This window comes from Protopterus annectens, chromosome 7.part0, assembly GCF_019279795.1.
Source record: "Protopterus annectens isolate FY-2018-M chromosome 7.part0, PAN1.0, whole genome shotgun sequence".
NCBI lineage: Eukaryota > Metazoa > Chordata > Ceratodontiformes > Protopteridae > Protopterus > Protopterus annectens.
Genome location: NC_056739.1, coordinates 1335031946 through 1335054534, shown reverse-complemented (window position 1 = coordinate 1335054534; position 22589 = coordinate 1335031946).

The following is a 22589-nucleotide window of genomic DNA, read 5'->3' as shown; positions in this document are numbered from 1 at the left end:
ATGGTGCACCACTGCTTGTAGAAAATCATTTGTAATATACATCTCCTGAAGGATAGATCACATCTGTTTCTGTGCTATTTAGTAATCCTGCTAACATGACAAGCTATTTAAGAAAGTGCCACCCTCAGCCCCTCAAGAAAAAAAAAGTCAGAAAATTGAAAACAGACAAAGAAAAAAATTATCACCCCCTATCAAAAAGTAAAGTTCGAGGAGCAATGCTTACCCTTAGTTCAGAACCAGAAATCGTATAAAATTACTAGAATTAACTATATGTTTATAAGTATATATGTTCTTAGGATGTTACTAGGCTAACAGCCCTAGAGCCCTTACAAGCCTAGCCATATTTATCTTGAGTTGCCCCAATTGCTGGTGGTTAGGTGAGTTAAGTTCACAGAGGTAATGGGCTATGGTAGTCAATACCGACTTCATTTGCCCAGGAGGGACATCGGCACCACCCCAGGATTGAATTTGCAGTCACCAGTCTATTGAACTAGGTTGCATTTGAAGAGGGTCATGAAGGGACTTTGTTTCACGTGAATTGGAAGCTTGTTCCAGAGAAGTGGCAGTCTCTGAGAGATGCATTTATCTCTCCAGCATGACCTGTTCAGGTCAGAGGCTAGATTAAGATCCCTGGAGTGAGTGACCTTCCTGCAGTTTGATTTACGAATATGCAGCATTTCCGTTGGGGCTGGGTGAGAAACTGCCTGTAAGCCATGCATAGGTTACCCCTTAGCAACCTGCAGGAGACAGAATACAGTGACAGGGCTTTCAGTCTTTCCACGTAAGGCTTGTTTTGTGTACCCTGTAATTTTTTGGTGAGAAACCTGTGTGGTCTCTCCAATTGTTGCAGGTTTCTAGTGAGCTACATGCAAAAGGGAGCATTGCATCAAATATTGATCTGATGAGGGCCAAGTGTAATAGAATTCCTTAGATCTAGATGTGATGTCGTTACTTATAAGATGTGCCACATACAAGGATTTTCTTACTGCTGTGAATACATGGTGGTTGAAGTTCAGATTGCTATCAACCTGAGTACCCAGACCACATACCAGTAGGTCTACACTTAGGGGAGTGCTGTCTAAAATGTATTTAGCAGGGATGCTAGCTTTCTCAAAGGGAACAGTAATGCATTTTTTGCATTTAGCTTTAATTTGTGGCTTTGGCACTGGTCATGTGTCTGCATTAACCCTGTCTGCAGTTTACTAACATCATTGGGGGACTCACTAATTGTTCCCAATTTGCAATCTTCAGCGAGCTTGATTATGAATTGAGTATGTGTTGAACATGACGCATGATGGCTATATAGTTAAGATCTCTGCCACATACTTCTCTGGTACAGAGTGCATTCCTGACCTCCAGCCTTTGGCTGTCTGAAGATGTTTTTCTCCAGCTAATCCAGTTTCATAAACACTTCTAAGGAACCTGCAGGGTGACTGCCTACTCCAGTTTGTCCATATGTTTTCATGATTGCAGTTCATAATATCAGACATGCACAAGAGCAGATGTTCTTTTTTCATTCTTTTCCGGCTGCCATATGTGTAAGATTGTGGTAAGTGGAGACTGGAAATTTTCCCTTTCCCACTGTTGTGTGATCTCAGAGTTGGTTAGAAGGTGGGGTGCTGAAGAGTTTACCTAAGACAGTACTTTTTATAGTTCACTTGTTTTATATCAGTGTTTTTTTCTTGACTCATGTAAACACTAGCTTTGCCATTATATAAATGTATTCATCCATAGTGCATTTACCCCTCCTCCTGTGGCTCAGGTCTCAGACTGAAAATGATCAGAATGGACCTGTTCACTTATTTGGTTAACAAATAAATAAATCTCTGTGTATATAAATATGTATATGCATATTCTGGTCTATACAAATATATAACAGAAGTAAGGGGACTGGGTTGTGGTCAGGTGTTAGTTCTGCATAATGTCTAACATTGTAAAGTACAGAGAATACATTTCATGATCTCTTCCACTCATCACAAACCTTGTTCTTTAGCCCTGTTGTAAGCATATGTAACTCTTAACCCACACATATTCCTGCAACCTTCTGACATTGCAGTACAAACACCTCAACGTTTTTGTTAGAATGATCACTAATGAATATCTTTGTTTCTACAACACCCTCCACAAACATGATGGTTTAGGATTTTTTTTTATATTACTGCCAACCATTTGTACATTGGGAATGCCTACCATCACAACAGTGGCCATCTGTGACCTTCTGGTATTCATTCCGCTAGTCATTGAATCAGGAGTACATTACTCTAGTGTGCTATGCTGTCTGGCCATTTTTCATGCACACAGAAATCTACTAATCACTTCCATTCTGTATTGAAATGGAACAGATTTAACAGATATTTTATGTGACTGTCTTGCCATACAGATTGTACAAGTTAACTGAATGTTAAATGCACTCCATTCATGTTATACAGCCACCATTCTGTTATTTTTTATTAATCTGCAAGAATTTCAAAATGTTTATTGCAGAGATGCTATTCTCCTATTGAAAAACCCTGTCCCTGTACCTGTGATAACTCTGAAGTGTGTTTGTCTCTTAACATTTCTTGTATTTATGAGCCAAAGTACTAGTCATTTTTCTTTTGGAAAGATGCATCCTTTTCGTGTTCAATACTAATGTATATCATTCTTAGTGTGTACAGGTGTATACCTCTTAATCTCTTAGTGCAAGAAATCTGGACAAAGCCTGACGAAATGGGGGGACAAAGGCCCAAAAGCAAAGACAGATTTTAAATGTTGCTCTTAAAAACTAAGAAAGTTACTAGACTAACAAGGTTTGTGCTAACATATATTTTCTGAAGGATTTGAAGTCTGAAACTGAAATGTATATCATTATTTAGTAACTTCAGTCCTCAGATCATCCCAGTGATTTGCCAGAAAACCACAAATTATATGTGGATTAGACCAAACATATGAGAAAAAAATCTGGACGTTCTGCGAAAATCTGGACAGTTGAGAGGTATGTAAACAGGTGTGTCCATTTAGTACCACAGTCAACTATTGCAGCTGATACTGTTGTTGTTTGTGTGCATTGCTCTTTGCGGTGACATTTTGCATTATTTATGAATAGTCTGCTGTTATAATTTCTGTTTGCTGGTCTGTTGTCCTTGGTTATGTCTAAAACCCATTTGTGATCATTGCTCAGTTGGTTTAAAAGGTTAGTGTCAGTCTCCATTGAGTAAAACATATACTGCATTTATTTATGTATTTATTTCATTTGGTTAGTATAGTTACTTATCTTATAACTATAGAAACCTTTTCTGGAAAGGTTTGAAAGTCAGGTAGAAACTTTTTCATTTTGTGTTGGTTCTATACACTATTTGTTGTTTGCTTAGAGGGAGAGATGCACTTATTGTTTTATAGATGGTAGTGTCTGGCTCTGTACAGCATTCAAAGCCCCGGTGTCGGATGCCTAATGATTAAATCTGACATATCGTAACTTTAAGTGGGAGGATAGCCACTGACAGACAAGCAGGATGAACAGCTCATATTTTCTGTCTGCTGTCTCGGGTTGACTTACTAATCTTCCTTTAGAATCCCCACTGTGACACATCACCTGAGATCTTCATCTCAAAAAACGCTTTCCTTTTAAGGATTCTGAACTAAAGCTAATTGGGAAGACATTGTGTTGCTTTACTTAGAGGCACTATCAGACAGATTAAACCGTTCTGTAGCAGTACTGTCATGATATCTCTCCACACGCACACACTGCTACGCGACGTCTTCTCTGTTTCTGCCTGCCACTTTCTAATTCTCAGCAACACGTATAAGGTGCCCACTGATGGTCTGCATGTAAAGAACAAGTTCTAAGACACGTGTGACAGCTTCTGCCAAAGCTGAGGGAGCTCTGGATGTCGTCTACTGATGTGCAGATTCACTAACATCAGTATCAGAGCTCATCAGTATTCACTTACCTTCTGCTTAGTTTCTGAGGAAAGGAATGGAGGAAAATCAATGCAACTAAAGAAAGACTGATTAACGCTCAGTGAAATTAAACTGCGCTGTGCAGCACTTGCTACAAGCAGAGAATTAATGGGAAACTTAGTATTAAATGCAGTAAATGTTTTCCATGGGAGTGCAAAATGTTAGAGTGACATAACGTGATAATTATGAATATCTAACAGTGTCATTTCTTTCTTTAAGAACTTCCTTATTAAATGGATGAATTTTTTCCTACTGGGTACTTTGTTTATATTCATGCTAATTCTACAGAAAGTGTAGCTTTAATAATGGAGCAGATTTTTTTCCATTTCATTTGTTTGCTTTGCAGCATGCCACAAGCATTTTATATTCAGAATGGCTGAGAACAGGTATGGATAATAGAGTAGGATTTACATTTAACCTACAATGTGTGTGCACGCACGTGTGTGTCCGTGCACTCGTGTGTGTGAGGGTGAGTAATACAAGCAGTTCCTACCTATGTAACAATACAGTATTTTTTTTTTTGTGTGTGTGTGTGTGTGTGTGTGTGTGTGTGTGTGTGTATTACTAACAATCCTGCATATTTGTGAGCAATAATATTTAATTAGTGTGTGCACAAAAATGTTAGCGGGACTCCAGAAGTGCTTTGCTGAGAGATTGAGGTGATCCTAGCCTTTGGAAGTCATGATGGTAGAAGGACAACTTGTCTTTGTAAGTGAATACATGTTGGGAACTCTGAGGTGATGCCTTGAAATATCATTTGTTGTTAAATAAAAAAAACAGTTTCTTATCACATATATATATATATATATATATATATATATATATATATATATATATATATATATATATATATATATATATACACACACACACACACACACACACACACACACACACACACACACACACACACACACACAGAAATTAATATTAACATTTTATTTAACAAAAACTAATGCTTTAGGAAGTCACCCCAGAATTCATAGTATGCATTCACTTTCAAAGATGTAGTCCTTCTACCGTCATGACCACCAAAGACTAGGATCACCACTCTTTCTCAGCAAAGCACCTTTAGAGCCCAGCTAGCTTTCGTCTAGTGGGTTATGCAAGTCCATCTGGAAAATGTTTATTGAAGATAATATTCTCTTTTACCCCTCTCGTAAGTCCTCCTTAGAGTCTCATTTATAGACATTCTCCCTCTGCAGATGTCTATCTCTACATCTCCAGTTTCCCAGGACCAGGGCGTCTAAGAATTTGTTTTGTCCGCAGCATTAAGGTAGTGGCTTTGCTGGTTAAATTTAATTATTGTGCACTTGTAAAGGATTGAAGTCAAAGTTTATTTTAATGGTAGTAGTTTATGCTAGTTCTTAAATATTTAAGTGTTTTACGTATGTCTCGAGTTTGACATTCATTTGTTGTGCAACTTTTGTTTTTTGTTACTACATTTGTGACACATTTTATAGTATTCTGCATGCTATCTGGAATTTTTACCATTTAAAGGCACCATTTCTGTAACATATAATGTCATTATCTTTTTGACTATGCTGTGGCCTGTTTACAGTCTTTAATAAACCTTTGGATAAAATTATCATGTAGATCAATTATGAGGTATGTTAATGCCTTAAAAATGTTTTCTTTTTGATATATTTTGGCATTGATTATGTCCCATCTAGACCCCTTTTGTGTACTGTTTTTTTTTCCAGTCTTTACAGACATATATTGTATATGGAAGATTATCAAATCACAGGATACAGATTTCTTTTTTTGTGTTGTAAAGTATGCAGCCCTTAATGTGAATTAATGGTATTTCATATTGGCCAAAAATTATATTTGAGCTTTGGTAGAGACTTACAACATCCAGTTTCTTGATGTTTTCCATAACACCAAAATAATACATCAGTCTACTTTGAATTTTCCCATGGTTTATCACCAGCACTGCGACGAGGCCTTTAAGTACTAATTTCTCACCAGTCACTGTTTAGACATGCCCTTGCCTTTGTTAATTACATCTGTAAAAATAATTCTTTATAATCAGTAAATGCAACCACTTCCATTGTCAGTTCTTCAGTAAATGTAACCACTTCCATTGTCAGTTTTTCTGCCTTCTTTCAGTAATCCATGACTTAACATAGCAGTTTATGGTTGTGTAGTGCATGAATTGCCTTTAATTTGCTCCTAAAAACAGTACAAAAATAATCGTTAAAGAAAGGTAGTGACATATGAACTTTGCTATAGCAGTCTTGTTACCATGAGGTTTATAGAGTCATAGAGTCAGATTTATGGAAAGCCGCGGTGGTACAGCGGTAGCGTTGTTGCCTCACAGCAAGAGGTTCTCCTGCTCGATTCGGCAGGAGTGCCTTCTCTGTGGAGTTTGCATGTCCTCCATGTGGTAGAGTGGCCTCCGAAAGACATGCGTGAATGGGCGTGCCTTCGCTGAAGGTTGGATGTCGGGCTGGCAACTCGGCATCATAAAAAGCTACTGCCAATCATTAGCAGACCGGAGTTCCGCTGTGGCGACCCCTAATCGGGAAAAGCCGAAAAGACAAACTAGGCTAATGACGTTGGGGGGGGGGGTCTTTTTAAGCCTAGCCAAGTTTTTTGGAAAGAATAATGATGACCTGTATCTGAATAGGACCTTGACGGCCACGCATTTATAAGTTACCTCTTTCCATAAGGGACATGGATGCTAGGCCCAGTGTAAATTTCCTATTCCCCATCCACTGGTCCAGATTGTGCTTAAACTGGTTAATAGAGGAGCTCAGCTTCAAATGGATTGGAAGCCTATTCCATAGGAGGGACAACTCGGGGACACACATCTCTTTCCAGCATTTTCTGTTTAAGTCACAGACAAAGTTCAAGTCACTAGACCTTGTATTTCTGGTACTCATTGACGTATGAATATGTACGAGCTAAGTGTGCGGTTTGCAGATGCCTTGTAAGCCAGGCAGAGATCACCCATCAGCAATGTATAGGAGACTGAGTAGAGAAAAGGGCTTTAAGACACACTGCATAGGGCAGATTTGCCAGACTTTGTGTTCTTTTTGTAAGGAACCTCTGTGGTGACTCTAGTTGTTGCATATACCTGGTCAGGTACATACCAAATGGAGCATTGCACTCTATGATTGGTTTGATAAGGGCGGAGTACAGTGGGATAATAACCTGTTTGGACTTTGATGCCATGCTCTTACTTATAAGTTGCGCAACATGTAAGGATTTCCTCACCACTGTGGACACATGGTGGTCGAAGGTAAAGGCTACTGTCTACGTGCGTACCTCGATCACTGACCACTGGGCCCAACTCTTAGTGACGTATTATCAACATGGTAATTAGTCGGGATGGTTGACTTTCCAAATGATACAATTATGCATTTCTTGGCATTCAGTTTAAGATCATGGCTTTAGCATCATTTGTTAGTCAGAGATAGACCTTCTTGAAGAATGCTATTGTCTGCAGGGGTGTCGATGATAACCCCTAGCTTGCAATTATCTGCAAACATAGTCAGCCATAAACCTTCAGCATTTGCTTCCATTTCAGAGAGATAGATGCCAAAATGGAGCGGGCCCAGTACTGAGTCCCGGGGAACTCCGCTAGTAGCAAGTTTTAACAGTGGTTAAACACATAAAATAAATTTTCAGAAAAACTGGAAAAATAAATAAATAAGTTACAAATGTACTACAAATTCACCCAGTTATAAGAACCTTTAGTACAGCTTTCTTGGTTACAGGGTAGCCATGGAAACTGAACAGTTTATTTCAGCCTGTAATCCTGTAGGGATGTTTTTATTGCTATTCCAATGGGAATTTCTTTTTAATAAGTCTGGATTGTAGTGTCAGTTCACATCATCCAAAGCTTGAATACTGAATACATTTCAGTATGACCAGTTTGGGAAGGGTCTGAGTTTTGGTTAGTGTAACTCACTGTAAATTGTTACTTCTCTGAAAAAAGTTGGACAAGTCAGAGCAAAGAGTCCATCAGCATGTGTGACCATCAGTTGCTTTGAACACATACTTAGCCCTGACAACAAAAGTTTGAGATTCCTAGCTGCTGCTTTGTTTGCTAATGGCTGTATTTAGAAATAATGGTGGGTGGCTCTTTAATACAAACTGTAGTAATAGCAAATGCAGGTGTGCAAATTAAAAAAAAGCAATATGGTGAAGAAGCAATTCTGGGACATCCCTGCTGCTTTAGACTTTAAGAATTAAGGTATCATGAAAGGCAAGAACATTATGAATACTAACATATGAACAAATTAAATTTGTTGTTATGATGCAGGACTTTCCTCACCTCAGGAGAGCAGTTGGAATGCAGATAAAAGGAAATTAAGAAATACCAACAATTAAGTTCATGAAGCTCAGAATTAACTATAACCTCATATTCACCCATCATAATTTTATTATATATTGAATGTCAATTTCTTGAAATCCGTTTTTCAAATGTGCAGAAAAGTGGTTATGACTGGTGACCAGATGCTAATAGTCTGTCTTATGTACATCTAAGGACAGCATTTTATGAAATTCAGCTTGTGTTTTAGCTAAAATTTATAATTCAGTTATGCTTTCATAGATGCTGACAGGATACACAGATATAACTTCTGTTTGTCATATAACACCAGCTAGACTGTTCTTGTGCTGTTTATTACAATAAGTTTCTTGTTAATCATAATCATCTTCATTGGATGATATTTTTACAGATCAGTATGATCTGCAAAACCTTATTTGAAGTCAGATCTGCATCAGAGAGCAGTGTTTTCTATGTATTAATTTCATGCATATTGTATGAATGATTCCACAATGACTCAAAGAATTATAACTGACTGAGGAATCAACTGTCTAAACACACTACACAGCTGGCTGGGAATTCAACCTGACCAAAAACATGTTTTTCAAGGTTGGCAAGTCCCCTCCATACCCCCTGATCTTGTATATACCAACATGAAGGGAGAAAGTTGTCAAGACAAAGGAGTTACTGATGGTCCACACTTAGAAGCGATGCCATCATCAGAAAGTTCACTGACATCTCCTTAAAGTATCAGATGCATCCTTAAAGTATCAGATGCATCCATTTAGCTTTTCGGTGCAGCATTTTATATTGTCTTGCTGTTAGAACAGAGGGTTAAGGCTTTGAGCTGTAGTTCCTGAAGTACAAGGTATGATTTTCTCAGTCCTCATCTGCCAACTGAGTGACCTTGTGCAAGTCACTTAACTGCAAATCATTTCAAATGTTGGGACCCAGTAGAGTGAATCCTGAAACACAAGAGACTGAATTCCAGAAAAAAAGGGGTTCATATGTACTAAGTCCGACATGGCCATTTATAGAATATTTCTTGAGGTATGTGATATCAGAGTTAGTAAATCTAAGCTCAGGGGGGTATGGGGATTGCAGAGGGGCTTGGTCCCCTAGAGTAAAGAGGCTTAAAAGAGAAGAGCAATGTTGGAGATTTGCTCTTCCCAGGAATTTTCAGTCTTTGTTATCAATATATACATTTCAGTAGGGACCCCACATAACCAGACATTGCTTCTGGATCATCCTTGAAAAGGAACTGTGTGTGTATCCAGTTGGTCTATCTGATTATTATTATTATTATAATTGATATTGCTTAGGGTCAGTACAGAAATAATTCAGAGATATCAGGTGTTGTTCAGAAGTGGTTTGTAGATGATTGGAGCCATCAGAAGAATTCTGCCTGCATGGTTACTTTACTTACAGTGTCCAAAGTAGAAGGTGAGAAGGCTGTAGCCAAAAACTGTAGTACCAGGATTTGTATATAATAAAAAATATAAATGATGAAAATTTGAGAACTACCACATGAACTTCAGAAACACAAATGGAGATCATGTTATACAAATTGTGAAAAAATAATGTATTATAAAGGAGAAAATAAACTAAGCAAGGGAGTTTATTTATTGGTATTTGTTTACTGTGAATGTCCAACTGAGCAGTGCCCATTTCCAGCAGAGGCCCGAGGAGAAAAACTTTATTATACAGATGTCATGGACATCATTAGCATTGTTTCATCATTTACAGTCAGTTTCATTCATGATCAACAGTTCCAGTATTCAGACATTCTTGAACTCCGTTACATCATTTATAAACAGTTTCAATTAAAAATAGCAGTTACATGGGTTGTATATGAATACTTTTTAAAATACAGGGAGGTTTATGCAGTGCAGTATCATCAGCATGCATAGATTGTCAGGTTTTATATAAAAATAGTTTTTACTATAAAGACTTGTTCAAAATGTAGGACATAGGAAGATATGATAAAGAGTTAAAACAACCCAAAGAAAGGAAGGACGTAAGGAGGCACAGGGACGGTAAAGGAGATGAGATGATAGAGGAGGGTATAGTTGTAATAATTATACATTACATTTTGTGCATCAGGTGGTTATGACACAAATTCATTGAAGCACCATTATGAGTTATAGAATCTTCTCTGGTATCTTATTGTCCATCTTATTTAATAATTATAAGTATGTTTAAAATGGATTATTGAATAATTTGGTGCAGCTTATATATTTATATTAACTTGTTTTAAACCAATGAATGTTCCAGGTTTTGATAATATAATCTTTACATTTGCTATACAGCCATGATTGTGTTTTAAAATGGTGTATATCTGATGAAGCCGCTAGGCGAAAGCTTGTTAAAGAATTGTATATGTTCTTCATTAAGTTTTACAACGTATCTTGTTTCTGTGGTGACTTAGAAATTATTTTGTTTTTTTTTTATTTATTTACTTTGTGTACAAACAGTTAATAATCATTCTACACTTTCCTGCATTTCCTTGATTGTAATATCCTCCCTTCATACATTTTTGTGGTATATATAGGCATGTCGCCCATCGAATTATGAAGTATAGTATTACTAAGTTCTTGCCTTTTGTATGTTTACTGGATTAGGTGCCCTGCAAGATGAATAGATTTTCCTGTCACTTTTTAATTTTTTGCTCAATCCAGACATACTGAAGAGACCATTAATGTTTGAAAGGGCATGGGGTCCTGTCTTAGTGCTGTCAGCATCATTTAATAGGGAGGCTGCAGTGAGTTAGTAATCCAACCTGCTTTGTGAAATAGCCTGAGAACAGAAACGATACCGAATGGATCTTAAAGCACCCCTAACACCACTGCCCCTTCTGAGTCCTATCCTGTGTAGGAGTAGTAAAGGTTAGTACTGCATCTATGGAGTAATAAAGGTTAGTACTGCCTCTTGGAGTAATAAAGGTTAGTACTGCCTCTTGGAGTAATAAAGGTTAGTACTGCCTCTTTGGAGTCAAACAACTGTTTTGCAGACTGCCACTTCAGTAACAGTGTCTTGGAATATTTTTAAAACAGTCAGTAGGCATTTTAGTAACACGGAATCTTGCAATTGCAAAAACTTTGTTAGAGAAGTCCTGGAAGAACCCTACTGTAGTGTTGTAGACAAGACATTTGCCTTCTCAGTCACTTTCATGATTTATGACTTATTCCCAATAAGTGGAAAATTATCTGGCCTAGAGGCTTGTAACATCTCTTTGCTGGTTTTAGGAATCTATGTTCTCTTTACATTGCGATATTTTGAGACAAATTTAACACTTTGGGTGAATTGCCTTCCAGAGATTTCAAAGGGTTGTTACTTTCTTTTGTTTCCCTTAGCCCCACCAATATTTCATTATTTATTTTTAAGTTAATCTGTCTTCTGTTGTCTGTTTAGAGTAAGCGCTTGCCTGCATTTCCCATAAGTATAAGACATTTAACATGGTTGTTATTTCAATAAAAGATACCATTGATAACCAGATCCAGATATCTTTTTTTTTTTTTTTGTCTGTCCATTTACTGTTTAGTACATATTGCTTTTGAAGATCATGCAGGCTTATCACATGGGTTCTGTATCTAGTTTTATTGTTTCTAGAGCCGTCACGATGACACAAAACATGTTTATGTGATTTGCCCCATTCATGTTGCTTCTGCATATAAAATAGGGCATTTAAAAATCAGTATTATTTTCCATCTTAATTTTCTGGACTCAAGTTTCCTAGGGTAACTATGTAAGAGAAGATATTTCCATATGCCTTATTATGTATGCTGTTAATAGTGGTATCTGTTTGGAACTGCAAAACTACTGCCATTTTTGAGGACAAAAGAACACCAGGTAAGGAAGTGGCATTTTGAAATAAAATATAATTGGTATATCTAACTACAACATCATAAGTAAATTAATTTGCTGGTTGCTAACTTATTTTTGACCTTGTAATGCACTGCTTTCCATTTCTATTCTGAGGTTATTGATGTGTTTGTTAAAAATGGTAAATATTTTGGTGATACATTTCCCATCTGACAGACTAATAGTAAAATGCGTATTAATATTAAACACTACTTGTGTTGAAAAGAATGATGTGCTAGACAGTTTCTGTAGTAGTATGCCCTCCTCCTTTGTTTTAAAGTTATTTGCTTTGTCAAAAACGGAGACTATTTTGTCTGTATTTTCTCCATTTACCAAAGATAAGCAGGAGTGAAATATCACTATGTATATATGGATTTATATTAAAAGCACGAACGTTTACTTACCCGAATACCTAAACGCCGACACGTCTTCATCGAACCGCAAAAACATTGATCGTCCTGAAGTGCGAAATCTGAAATGTCGAATCGTCATGGTTGGCCCTTCTGCAGTATAGCTCCGTAAGGTAAGTGTGCGATAGTTACAGACCTTAGGGTTAGGGTGTGGGTTAAGGTAAGTACATAGATGGTAATGTATGTGAGATTTAGTGTAGGGATAGAAGTAGGGTTTAGTTTAGGGTTAGAAGTAGGGTTTTGGTTAGTGTATGTATGTGGTTTATTTAGTTTGTGTAGGTAGTATGTAGTGGGCAGTGGGGTGGGACAAGTATGACAGTTCGAGTTTTTGAATTTTGTGGTTTAGGGCATTCGGTGAATTTGCGGTTCGCGGAATATGTGTCAGTGTTTAGGTATTCGGGTAAGTAAACGTTTGTGCTTTTAATACAGACCCATATATATATATATATATATATATATATATATATATATATATATATATTTTTTTTTCTGTGAGAAACGTCTTTGTTTCACACTATTCTGTTATATTCTGTTTTATAACCATTTCTTTATTAATAATGAAAAACATTATTTTAAGCCTATATCTGCAAATTTACAATGGCTTCAAATGTAGTTATGAATGAAGTGTCATTTGGTTTGAAGGCTTTGAATTGCTTTTGTATAACATTATCAGTGCAGTGTGCCTCTGTAGTATTTTTTTTGTTTATTTGTTTTCCCCATAAAACTCTCTTTGCTAATGTTTTGAATATTTAAGGAAAAAGTAACAGTGGCATATAACAGCATAGTTATCAGTATACAAAACTGGTGCATAATAATATATAATGCAACACAAAACCGATATAAAGGATATGTCAGGACACTAGTTTTAATATTATTTGGATTCCAACATAGTTCTCCTCACAGTTTCTGTCAGAGGAGCTCGCTAGTTTGTTTTACTAAGTCGTCATCGGCCCCTTTTTCCCATTTTCCGCCTGGGGCTGGAATGTCGCCACAACTGTCACCATCTCTCTCGGTTCAGTGCCACTCTGACCTTCAACAATCATGTGTAATTGTGTCAGTCTTCTCCACACAATCCATTGGATGCCCTCGTTTCCTCTTACATTCTTCCTGCCTGTCCCAAATCTTCTTCACCAGATTGCTTCTTTTACTTAACTGCACATGTGCCCAAACCATCATAATCTGTTCTTTTTGACTTTTTCTGCAATTAGGAGCTACTTTAGCTTTTGCACTGATGTCCTCATTTCTTCATCTGTACCCCGGTGTACATCCTACCACCTGTTTCAGGCACTTCATCTCCCATTACCTCTAGTTTCCTGAACTGCTCTTCCCTTACAAGTTTCTGTACCACATAGTAGTACTGGTCACACCAGTGTTTTGTACACCTTGCTTTTCAGCTTCTTGGTCATTCATCTGTAATAAACTATCCCTGACACTCTCTTATTTTAGCTTTGACTTCTTCATAAAGACTTTTCCTCAACCACCCCTCCCAGGTTCTTGAAGCTGTTAACTTGTTCCACTGTTTTCCCTTCTGTCTCAGTTCTCAGCTTCATCTGATCTCCCACATTTGCTGTTGTTTCACCTGTCTTATCTCTACTCAGTTTCATCACATGTGCCTTCAGTTTTGTATTCCATTCCCCCATTCTTTGCTGAAGTTCTTGGTCAGATTCTGCTTGCAATGCCACTTCATCTGCACACAGCAACTTTGTTTATCTGTCGCCACTGATCTGTTTGTTAATGTAGTCCATCACCAGTGTGAATATCAGAGGGCTCAGAGCTTAACCCTGATGCCCTCCAGCTGCCACTACAAATCCCTCTGTGAGTTTGAACAGTTTGTATTTATGTTATTGAGTCCTTGAACATTGCCTGCACTAATTCTACCAATGTTTCTTGGTTTTCAGACCATAGGAGGACTGCCCAAATCAGTTTTCTTGGGATCTCATCAAACTCTTTCTCTAAATCTAGAAATGTCCAGTTGGAATTATTCCTCATCTCTAGTTTCTTCTTAACTATCTGTCTCACTGCTAACATTGGATTGGTTTTGCTGCATCCTGATCTAAATCCAAACTGATCATCTCCCGTCTTACTTTCTGTTACTCTGTGTATTCACTTATCCTGTGTAGAACATTCATGCTGTGCAACTGTTGTGAATGTCCCTTTGTTCTTGTACACTGGCTCTAATATGCTTATTCTCTAGTCATCTGGGATATTCCTTTCTCTCTATAGTGCTGTGAACACCCTCAGGAGCCATTTCTCCCCATCTCTCCCAACATTTTTGATCATATCTGCTGTGACATCATCTGAGCCTCATGATTTCCCCTGACTTCATTTTCCTTAATGCTGTTCGTCTTCTAGGGTGGTCTTCTCTTCTTATTTCATTATAGGCTAGGTGGAGCAGTGCAGCTTCTGTGGAGTTTTCCACATTCAGAAGCTGCTGGAAGTACTCCTTCCATCTGCCTTTGATGCCCTGTGGATTATCTAGCAGGTTGTTGCTGGCATCCCTTATGACGTGTGTCTGATTATCTTCTTTATCTTTCTGTCTTTGCCTTGAAACCTGATAGAGTTTCTTTGTGCCATCTAGTGAGTCGCTTTCCAGAAGCTGGTAGAGTGCATCTAATGCCTTGTTCTTTGCTGTTGCAGCTACCTTATTAGCCGACTGGTATTCCTTCTTAACCTAGTTCATCCTTTCAATTTTCCACTTTCTTTCTCTCCTCCTTTCTTTTGATGACATCCTGGACTTCTGCATTCAACTACCAGCTTTCCTTATATACCTTATTTCCATACCTGGCTTGGTCACATATCTGTTCTGTAATCCTTCCACATGTTGTTTTGAGGCTGTGCCACTCTTCTTCAGCTCCACCTATTTCCTCTTCTTCCAAAGGTGGTAGAACCCTGAGGAATTCATTAAACTCTTATTCCTTCTCTCAGTCAACTTCTAGGTCATCAGTCTAGCCTCTGCTGATCTTAGACACGTCTTTGGCCACTTCTTGCAGCTTATCGTGGCAACCAGTGGTTTATGCTGTGGGCAGACTGTTTCACTGGGAATGACTTTGTAATTACTAATTCTACCCTAGTGCCCTTAACCTTACTATGAGGAAGTCAACCTGAGTTGCATGTTGGCCACTCTTGTATGGATTTTGTTGGCTATAGCACTCAAAGGCATTACTATTAATTGGAAGAATGAAACTTCTATATTTAAAGAATACAAGAAGTTAGCTCTTAATGTCTCTCAATGAGAATTAACTACAGTCAAGATGAGAACAGATAGAAACACTGCATACTAGAATTCATGGAAAAAGTCATTCAGATACTGGAGAGTGATATAGAATATATTTTGAATGGTAATATTATGTTTGCTCAAGTAGACAGCTTTGTAAATAGTTTTGCTTTCTTTCCTTGTTTTTTTTTAAACTATTGTTATGAAGTATTGCTTAAAATGTTTTCGTTATTTTATTTGTTCATATTGATTCAAATAAAAAAATAACAGTAAAAAAAGAAAGTATACAACTAATTTATTCATTTGCAACTTCAGATTTAATATACAGCTGATTTCCTTTGTTATTAACAAAAGTTAGGTGAGGTGAATGCATAAAAAGTTAATATACTGAGTAAATCAGAATTTATAGTACGATCATGAAGTACTATTTGGTTACTCCAGGTTATGATGGCTATAAACTATGTAAAATGGTCTTCACATTTTGTATACACTGGAGAGAGAAAGTGCGTGTGCGCGTGTATGCGTGCATGTGTACATGTGTGTGCACGTGTCGATTTCCAGGACATCATCATACTTTTGTTGTGTGTGTTCAGAGTTATTCACTCTGGAATGGAATTTAGTGCTGTGTATTAAACAAAACTGCAGGACATCTGTCACCTGCATGCCTCAGCAATGCAAATAACTTGCATAAACGCATGTAGCTGACAGAAGTCTTATCGCTTTGTTTCATACACAGAACTGAAGCGAGCTGACACACTACTTGTCATTTTGAACATCACCACTACAGGAGGACCTATTTCAAGAGGCAGTCAGTGCCTGATGACTGGAGTAGCCCAGCTCTCATAGCTGAGTGAAGGTTACTTTTGCAGCGGCAGTCTGCTGATGTCCTTACAGGTAATGGTGACCACATGCTGGTCTTACTTAGTATTACAAGCTATAGAAATGATGCCCCCCCCCAAAAAAAAAACAAAAAAACAGGTGGGATGGGAAGTTTGCTTGCAGTGCTGTTATTATTCTTGAAAGCAATTGGCAAAATGCCACTGGTGGACTGTGGGATAATGAAAGTAGTATGACAACTGGAAGGGAAAAATGTCTTACTTGCAACTATGTCTGATAAGGCAGGATATTTTGTCTTGGAACCATACCTATGAATTCTCCTTGATTTTGGCTCACAATTTTGCTCAAGTCTCTCCTAAAATTAAAAATGTTTTAAGAAGAGATTGTGGGTTACAGTCATTACATATTAATAATCATTATAGTTGAAGACTTTAACTTCAAAAAATGAACATTCAAGTGATTTGATGGCATTTGAATATACATTGTGGCATTTGATGAGTCAGGTGCCGGAATGTATTTTCCTGCTTGTCTTTCCATACATTTTTGGACCATTTTTTTTAATAAAAAGCTTCATAAATTTTTTATTAGGGTACAGCCCACCTTCTATCCTGATGTCATTTTTAGTTAATATGCAGTGCATCCATGGACTTTAATGTGCCACCTTTGTGTATGCTTGATAGTGGGCTCATTAAAGTCTATGGATGCAATACATGTTTTTCTTAAGCAGATGCCACTGAGGTTAAGGTTCACTGCTTTTAATCAGTGATGTCAGCGTAAGGAAAATACATATTTTAAAACTTTTTTTTCCAATGACTAGGAAGCCAAAAATGTTTTGTGTATGAGCAGAATTGCTGTTCAGCAGGTTATGTATGACATGCCATTGTGCACAGATAAATTATAAAACATCAGCAAATCACCTTAACTCACATCCTCATTTTTTCTGTCACATTTCTGCATTTATAGTGACAGTCTTTAAGACATGTCTGTAATTTATGGCCTTTTCCCCTCATTATTTTTTGCTTTGACCATAATTGTGGAAGTAAATTTTGAGAGCTATGCTTGGAACTGTAATAGTAGTTCCATGAGAGACATACTTTTTGGCAGTAAACATACACTTTTTTGGATATTGGTTAGGTTCTCATATGCACTGTACACACTGAAGCCTTCTCAGTCATTTTTTGCTTGTCTGTTACATTGGTGAAGCAGTTGAAGAGCTAGTGGAGCTGGTGAAAGTGTGTATTCTTGTGTGTGTGTGTGTGTGTGTGTGTGTGTGTGTGTGTGTGTGTGTGTGTGTGTGTGTGTGTGTGTGTGTGTGTGCGCGCGCGCGCACCGCACCGTGAGAAGGCCGAAAGCCTCTTCTGGCTTGGAGTGTATGTGAAGCTGTTTTCCTGCTTCATTGATTATTTTAAGAAACTACATATTAAACATTTATAATAAGCAAGTCTTGAGCCGTTACGAAAGATGCGATAATTAGCAAGGCAAATGTTAATGCTTCATACTCAGAAGTTGAACTTGGGTGCATCATCAGAAAACATTGGCAAGGTCATGTAGATAGGTAATGAACATGTGTGGTTATTGTTCTGCAGTAAATGTATTTATTTATTTATGCTTTTCTGGCTGGATTAATCTCACTACGCTGGTAGCCTCTTTTCAGGGGAGACTTGATGTGGTATTTCTATGACTATGTGAAATTTAGCCAGGGCATTGGAGAACTATCATTGCTCTTTTTGATAGATGCCATGGAATCCTTTACATCCACCTGAGTTACCACCAACTCAAGTAGATGGACCCTCGGCATAACATTTCTTCTGAAGGATGACAGGAGTGCAGTACTGCAGTGTTAGCAATCCAACCACCTGGAGTGGGAAAAGAACCCACAGCCTTCTAGTCTTCAGCACCAAAAGCAAGTATGCGATCTGTTATGTCATGAACTCTCTGAATTTTAGCAAAATTAGTAGAGGGCCTTTGGCAGGTGCCATATGAAGGAGATGCTGAATATTCTTAAATATACATATTTGTAGGACAGAGATGTGATGCTGAAGGTTAAAATCCTTAAAATCTGGAGTTTTGAAAAAGAAGGCTGTATCAGCATGAGTGATACAGTTTAAAGGCAGGGTGAAAGATGCAAATGTCCCAAAAGCAGTATGAGATTTTTTTTTAACGGTGAGTAGTAGATACATGAAATGGTTTTCCTCTGGAACAGTGAACTTTGCACAGTAAGGGGAATTCAGCAAGGCATGAGGCAGAGGATAAGGTTGTCTCACTGAGAAGCATGGATATGGGTGCTGATGATAACTAATTAGGATTCACACCTTAGCCAGTTCTCAAGAACAGAGATCAGATATAAGGAACAATGATTGTTCACAACATTTGGAAAAGTTTATGCTTCTTGTAAGTTGCAGGTATAATTGAGCAAACCTGGGATCACTGAGTACAAGCAGTGGCTAATTCAGCACAAGTTTCTCTTACTCCATAAGCTGCAGTGGGCATATTAACTATCTTATGAAAAATAATATTGAAGAGCCAGAGGGCAGGAAGCCCTGCAGCACAGTATATAACATCAGAAATCCTGCATACCTTCAGCACTGCTATATGCTTCTTTGTTTGGTGCAACTGTTCTCCTCACTGAAGCTGAAGTGAATATGTACCTGTTTGTTCTAAGTTTTCAGTTAAAATTTGTAAAAAAATATGTTTATCCTTATCATCCAACTACTCAGAATATTCCCAGCCTCATGATATCACAGCAGTGTCAGATTGTTTGGGGCAGTGGCACACTGTGAGGTATTGCACAAAACAAGGAACCCTCTTTCTGAATCACTCAGGTTCACTAACAGGAGGCTTTAGAGTAGACCTGGGCATTGTATGGCCCCCGGGCCACATCTAGCCCTTTGGCTGTCCCTGACCGGCCTGTGAGAAGTCACACAAAACACCCAGATTTATCTGAACAAGCCATTGCGTTTGTGCATACATTGTGCGTCTTTCCTACCACACAGAATTTAATGTTCATATGTTACTTCTGAAAGGAAGGAATTTATCTGTTTGTGTGTGTGTGTGTGTGTGTGTGTGTGTGTGTGTGTGTGTGTGTGTGTGTGTGTGTGTGTGTGTGTGTGTGTGTGTGTGTGTGTGTGTGTGTGATGCCCCTGTTAGAGATACCTGGTGGTTAGTGTTATTGCTCAGGCCAAACACTGTACCTTAAGCACAAGAGCCTGACTTCTCTACCCCCTACTACCACTGAGACACTGCTTTTTATATGGCTGTTTTGGGGATGGGTAGAGACCCTATTCTAGCAAACAGTGCAGTAGGTAAAAAGGCTTGTGACCATCTTTCAAGAAATGCAATGTACAATAACACAAAACCTTTTATTCTTTGGAAGATTATGTACAACAATATTTAAAATGTGTCCCTAGTTTTGAGCCTCTGTTCCCCCCATAAAATTTGGCATTTTCCAGATTTCTTGTGCAACAAAGTTGAGAGATATGGCTGAGTGTCAAGTGCATTTTACAAGGAGCTGAGAGCTTCAGGGGAAGACAGGTTTAGTGCTGCATATGTCAAGTCTGTTTACAATGTGCAGTTGTTGAGCAAATGATAATCACTGTTATGCTAAAGCACTTAAAAGCATTGTTAGTAGCAGAACAGGTAGTATATTTGCTTTTGATGGCAAAGGCTGTGGGTTCTACTCCCACAGCATGTAGATGCATTGATGATATCGTACTGTGTTGTATTCTAAAGGGAGTGGATGCGACAGTCCTTGATTACAGAGCTCTTTAATATGGGATTATTCAAATTACTTTTACTTCTGTAGAGATTGTGCATTGGCTGATATTTGTTGATTGTAATGACAGAAGTTTGAGTAGACTTTTACTGATGAAATGTTCTTAATTGGGCAGTTTTTCATTCTTGGTTCATGCATTTTGTATCATTGCTTACTGGAAAAAATTTCAATACAAAATTAAAATACGCTCTAACTTGGTGCTGTATTATGCAGGGAATATAACTGAATACATTTAGGAAGGTGTATTCATGTATGCATGGTCCTAAAAATGTGCAAGGGGCCTTATGATTGAAAAAATAGCCCAAAGGTAAACTTTATCCGCCATTCGCCAGATGCATTTTCTTTGATTATGAGTTTCAGTGCTGTTTCAATGAAAGTGAGTTTCAAGGGCAGAAAAGTTTTAATGCTGTGTCTGTTGTCATTGTGAGACTGTATTGCTTTGTTTAGCAAATGTCTCTCAGTGTTTGTGCTATAAAATTTGAAGTAAATGTTAAATTAAATCCAAATACAATAATTTCATAGATGAGTACAGTACTAGGCTAACTGTTGATTAAATAGTGATGTAATGTTGGTGTTTTTACTATGCCTGTTTCACATTTTGATAGTTGAATTGTAACATCTACCAGTAGCAGCTAATCAAAACCATACGATTTACTGCTTTTTATAAAGAGATGAAAATAATGTGGAGCAGAATTGAGTTCAGCCTACTGGTCCGGCCCTCCAAAATAGTCCCAGTTTCTCATATGGCCCCATGGGAAAATTAATTGCCCACCGCTGCTTTAGAGCTTAAAAACCTCAGTCTCTGAGCTCTTCAACCAAACTTTGTAATCCTAAAAGAATTTTCCAGCATAATGCTACAGGCACGATGGCATAACAGATGGATGAAGCAGGTTAAGAATAGAACATGCTGCCTTTGTCTTTATAAAGATGTGCAGTTTTTGACAGACTAAATGAACAGAGCATTTTGCTCAGCAGGAGTGAAATTGTGCTGCAATTAACACATTGGGCTATGAAGTCTTAACACATTATGGCATTTAGCAGAAAAAAAAATATTTTTCAGGTTTGCCTTTAAAGTTCTGTTTTTTTAGTGCAGCCATTGTGCTGCCTTCTTTGCATATTGATCACTTTAACAGCATACATACAATTGTTAAGCACCGACTGGGCCATTAATGTTACAGTCTAGTGCCTTTGTATGCAGCATAACTAAAAAGTTGTTTTTAGCTAATGAGAGAGCTTTTTTGTTATTAATTTACTCTAATAAGTTTGAAGCCCGGAGGAGACCCATTGTAGAATGTAATTGCGTATTTAGCTATGCATAACTCATTGTTTAACTGCTAGATCAGGCCCTTAGCTCAGTGAGAGTTGTAAGCAGAGGGAAGTGACCACAATGCTAATGAAAACCCATTGCACCGCTGCAGTACAAATAATCCCATTTCAGGTACGTTGTCTGTCAAGTCATTCACTGAGGCACTGCAGACCAATGTACTGTTGACAACAAGCAGAGGGGCTGCACAGTTACCTGTTTCCTCCTCATTATTAGTCTGCTGGGGCAGTACTGCTGGAAGTCATCAATGGCTCTGCATGAAAGACCTCCCAGAGCAGCCCTTGTATCAAAAAGTAATGAGGACAAAAAAGCACCAGCTTGATGAAAATTAAATGCAGCACCTTGAAAATTCTAGCTGATGTATGTGCCTAGAAATGCTTGTGGTATAGATTTTTATGCTGCATTTCATGTAGCAGTAATTTGATCTACACTTCCTAGCAAACTTAAGTTATGGCATGCTTTGAAGAGTCCTTTATTAACTTACATGCTTATGTACTTAATATGCCTACTGTTGGTTCACATTTACTGTGACAGCTCTCTGCATATTAATAGTCTGGCACAGCAGTTCAAACTATGATATCAGTATTATTATTTAAGGTTTGGTGGGGGGGGGGGGGTATTGTAACACAGTCCAGAATAGTATTTCTCTGAAGGATCTGGAATTATCATTAAAAAACTTCAGATTCCAGTAGATCTTTTAAATATGCATGACTACTTATATAGGACTTGGAAGTTTGACAACAGACTGAGTTTTATTACCCTTCTTATAAGCCCAGAAGGTGCTGTTCTCAAACATTCTACTGAATCATGTAAAATAGCTTGTCATGGCTGCAGTGCAGTTTTTAATTAGATGAAGTCCTAATTTACAGCTTTAATACATTATGGTAATGCATGGTATGGAAATGAAGGCGAAAAGCTGATTTGGTTACATTGATCCTACTGTAGGATTAATG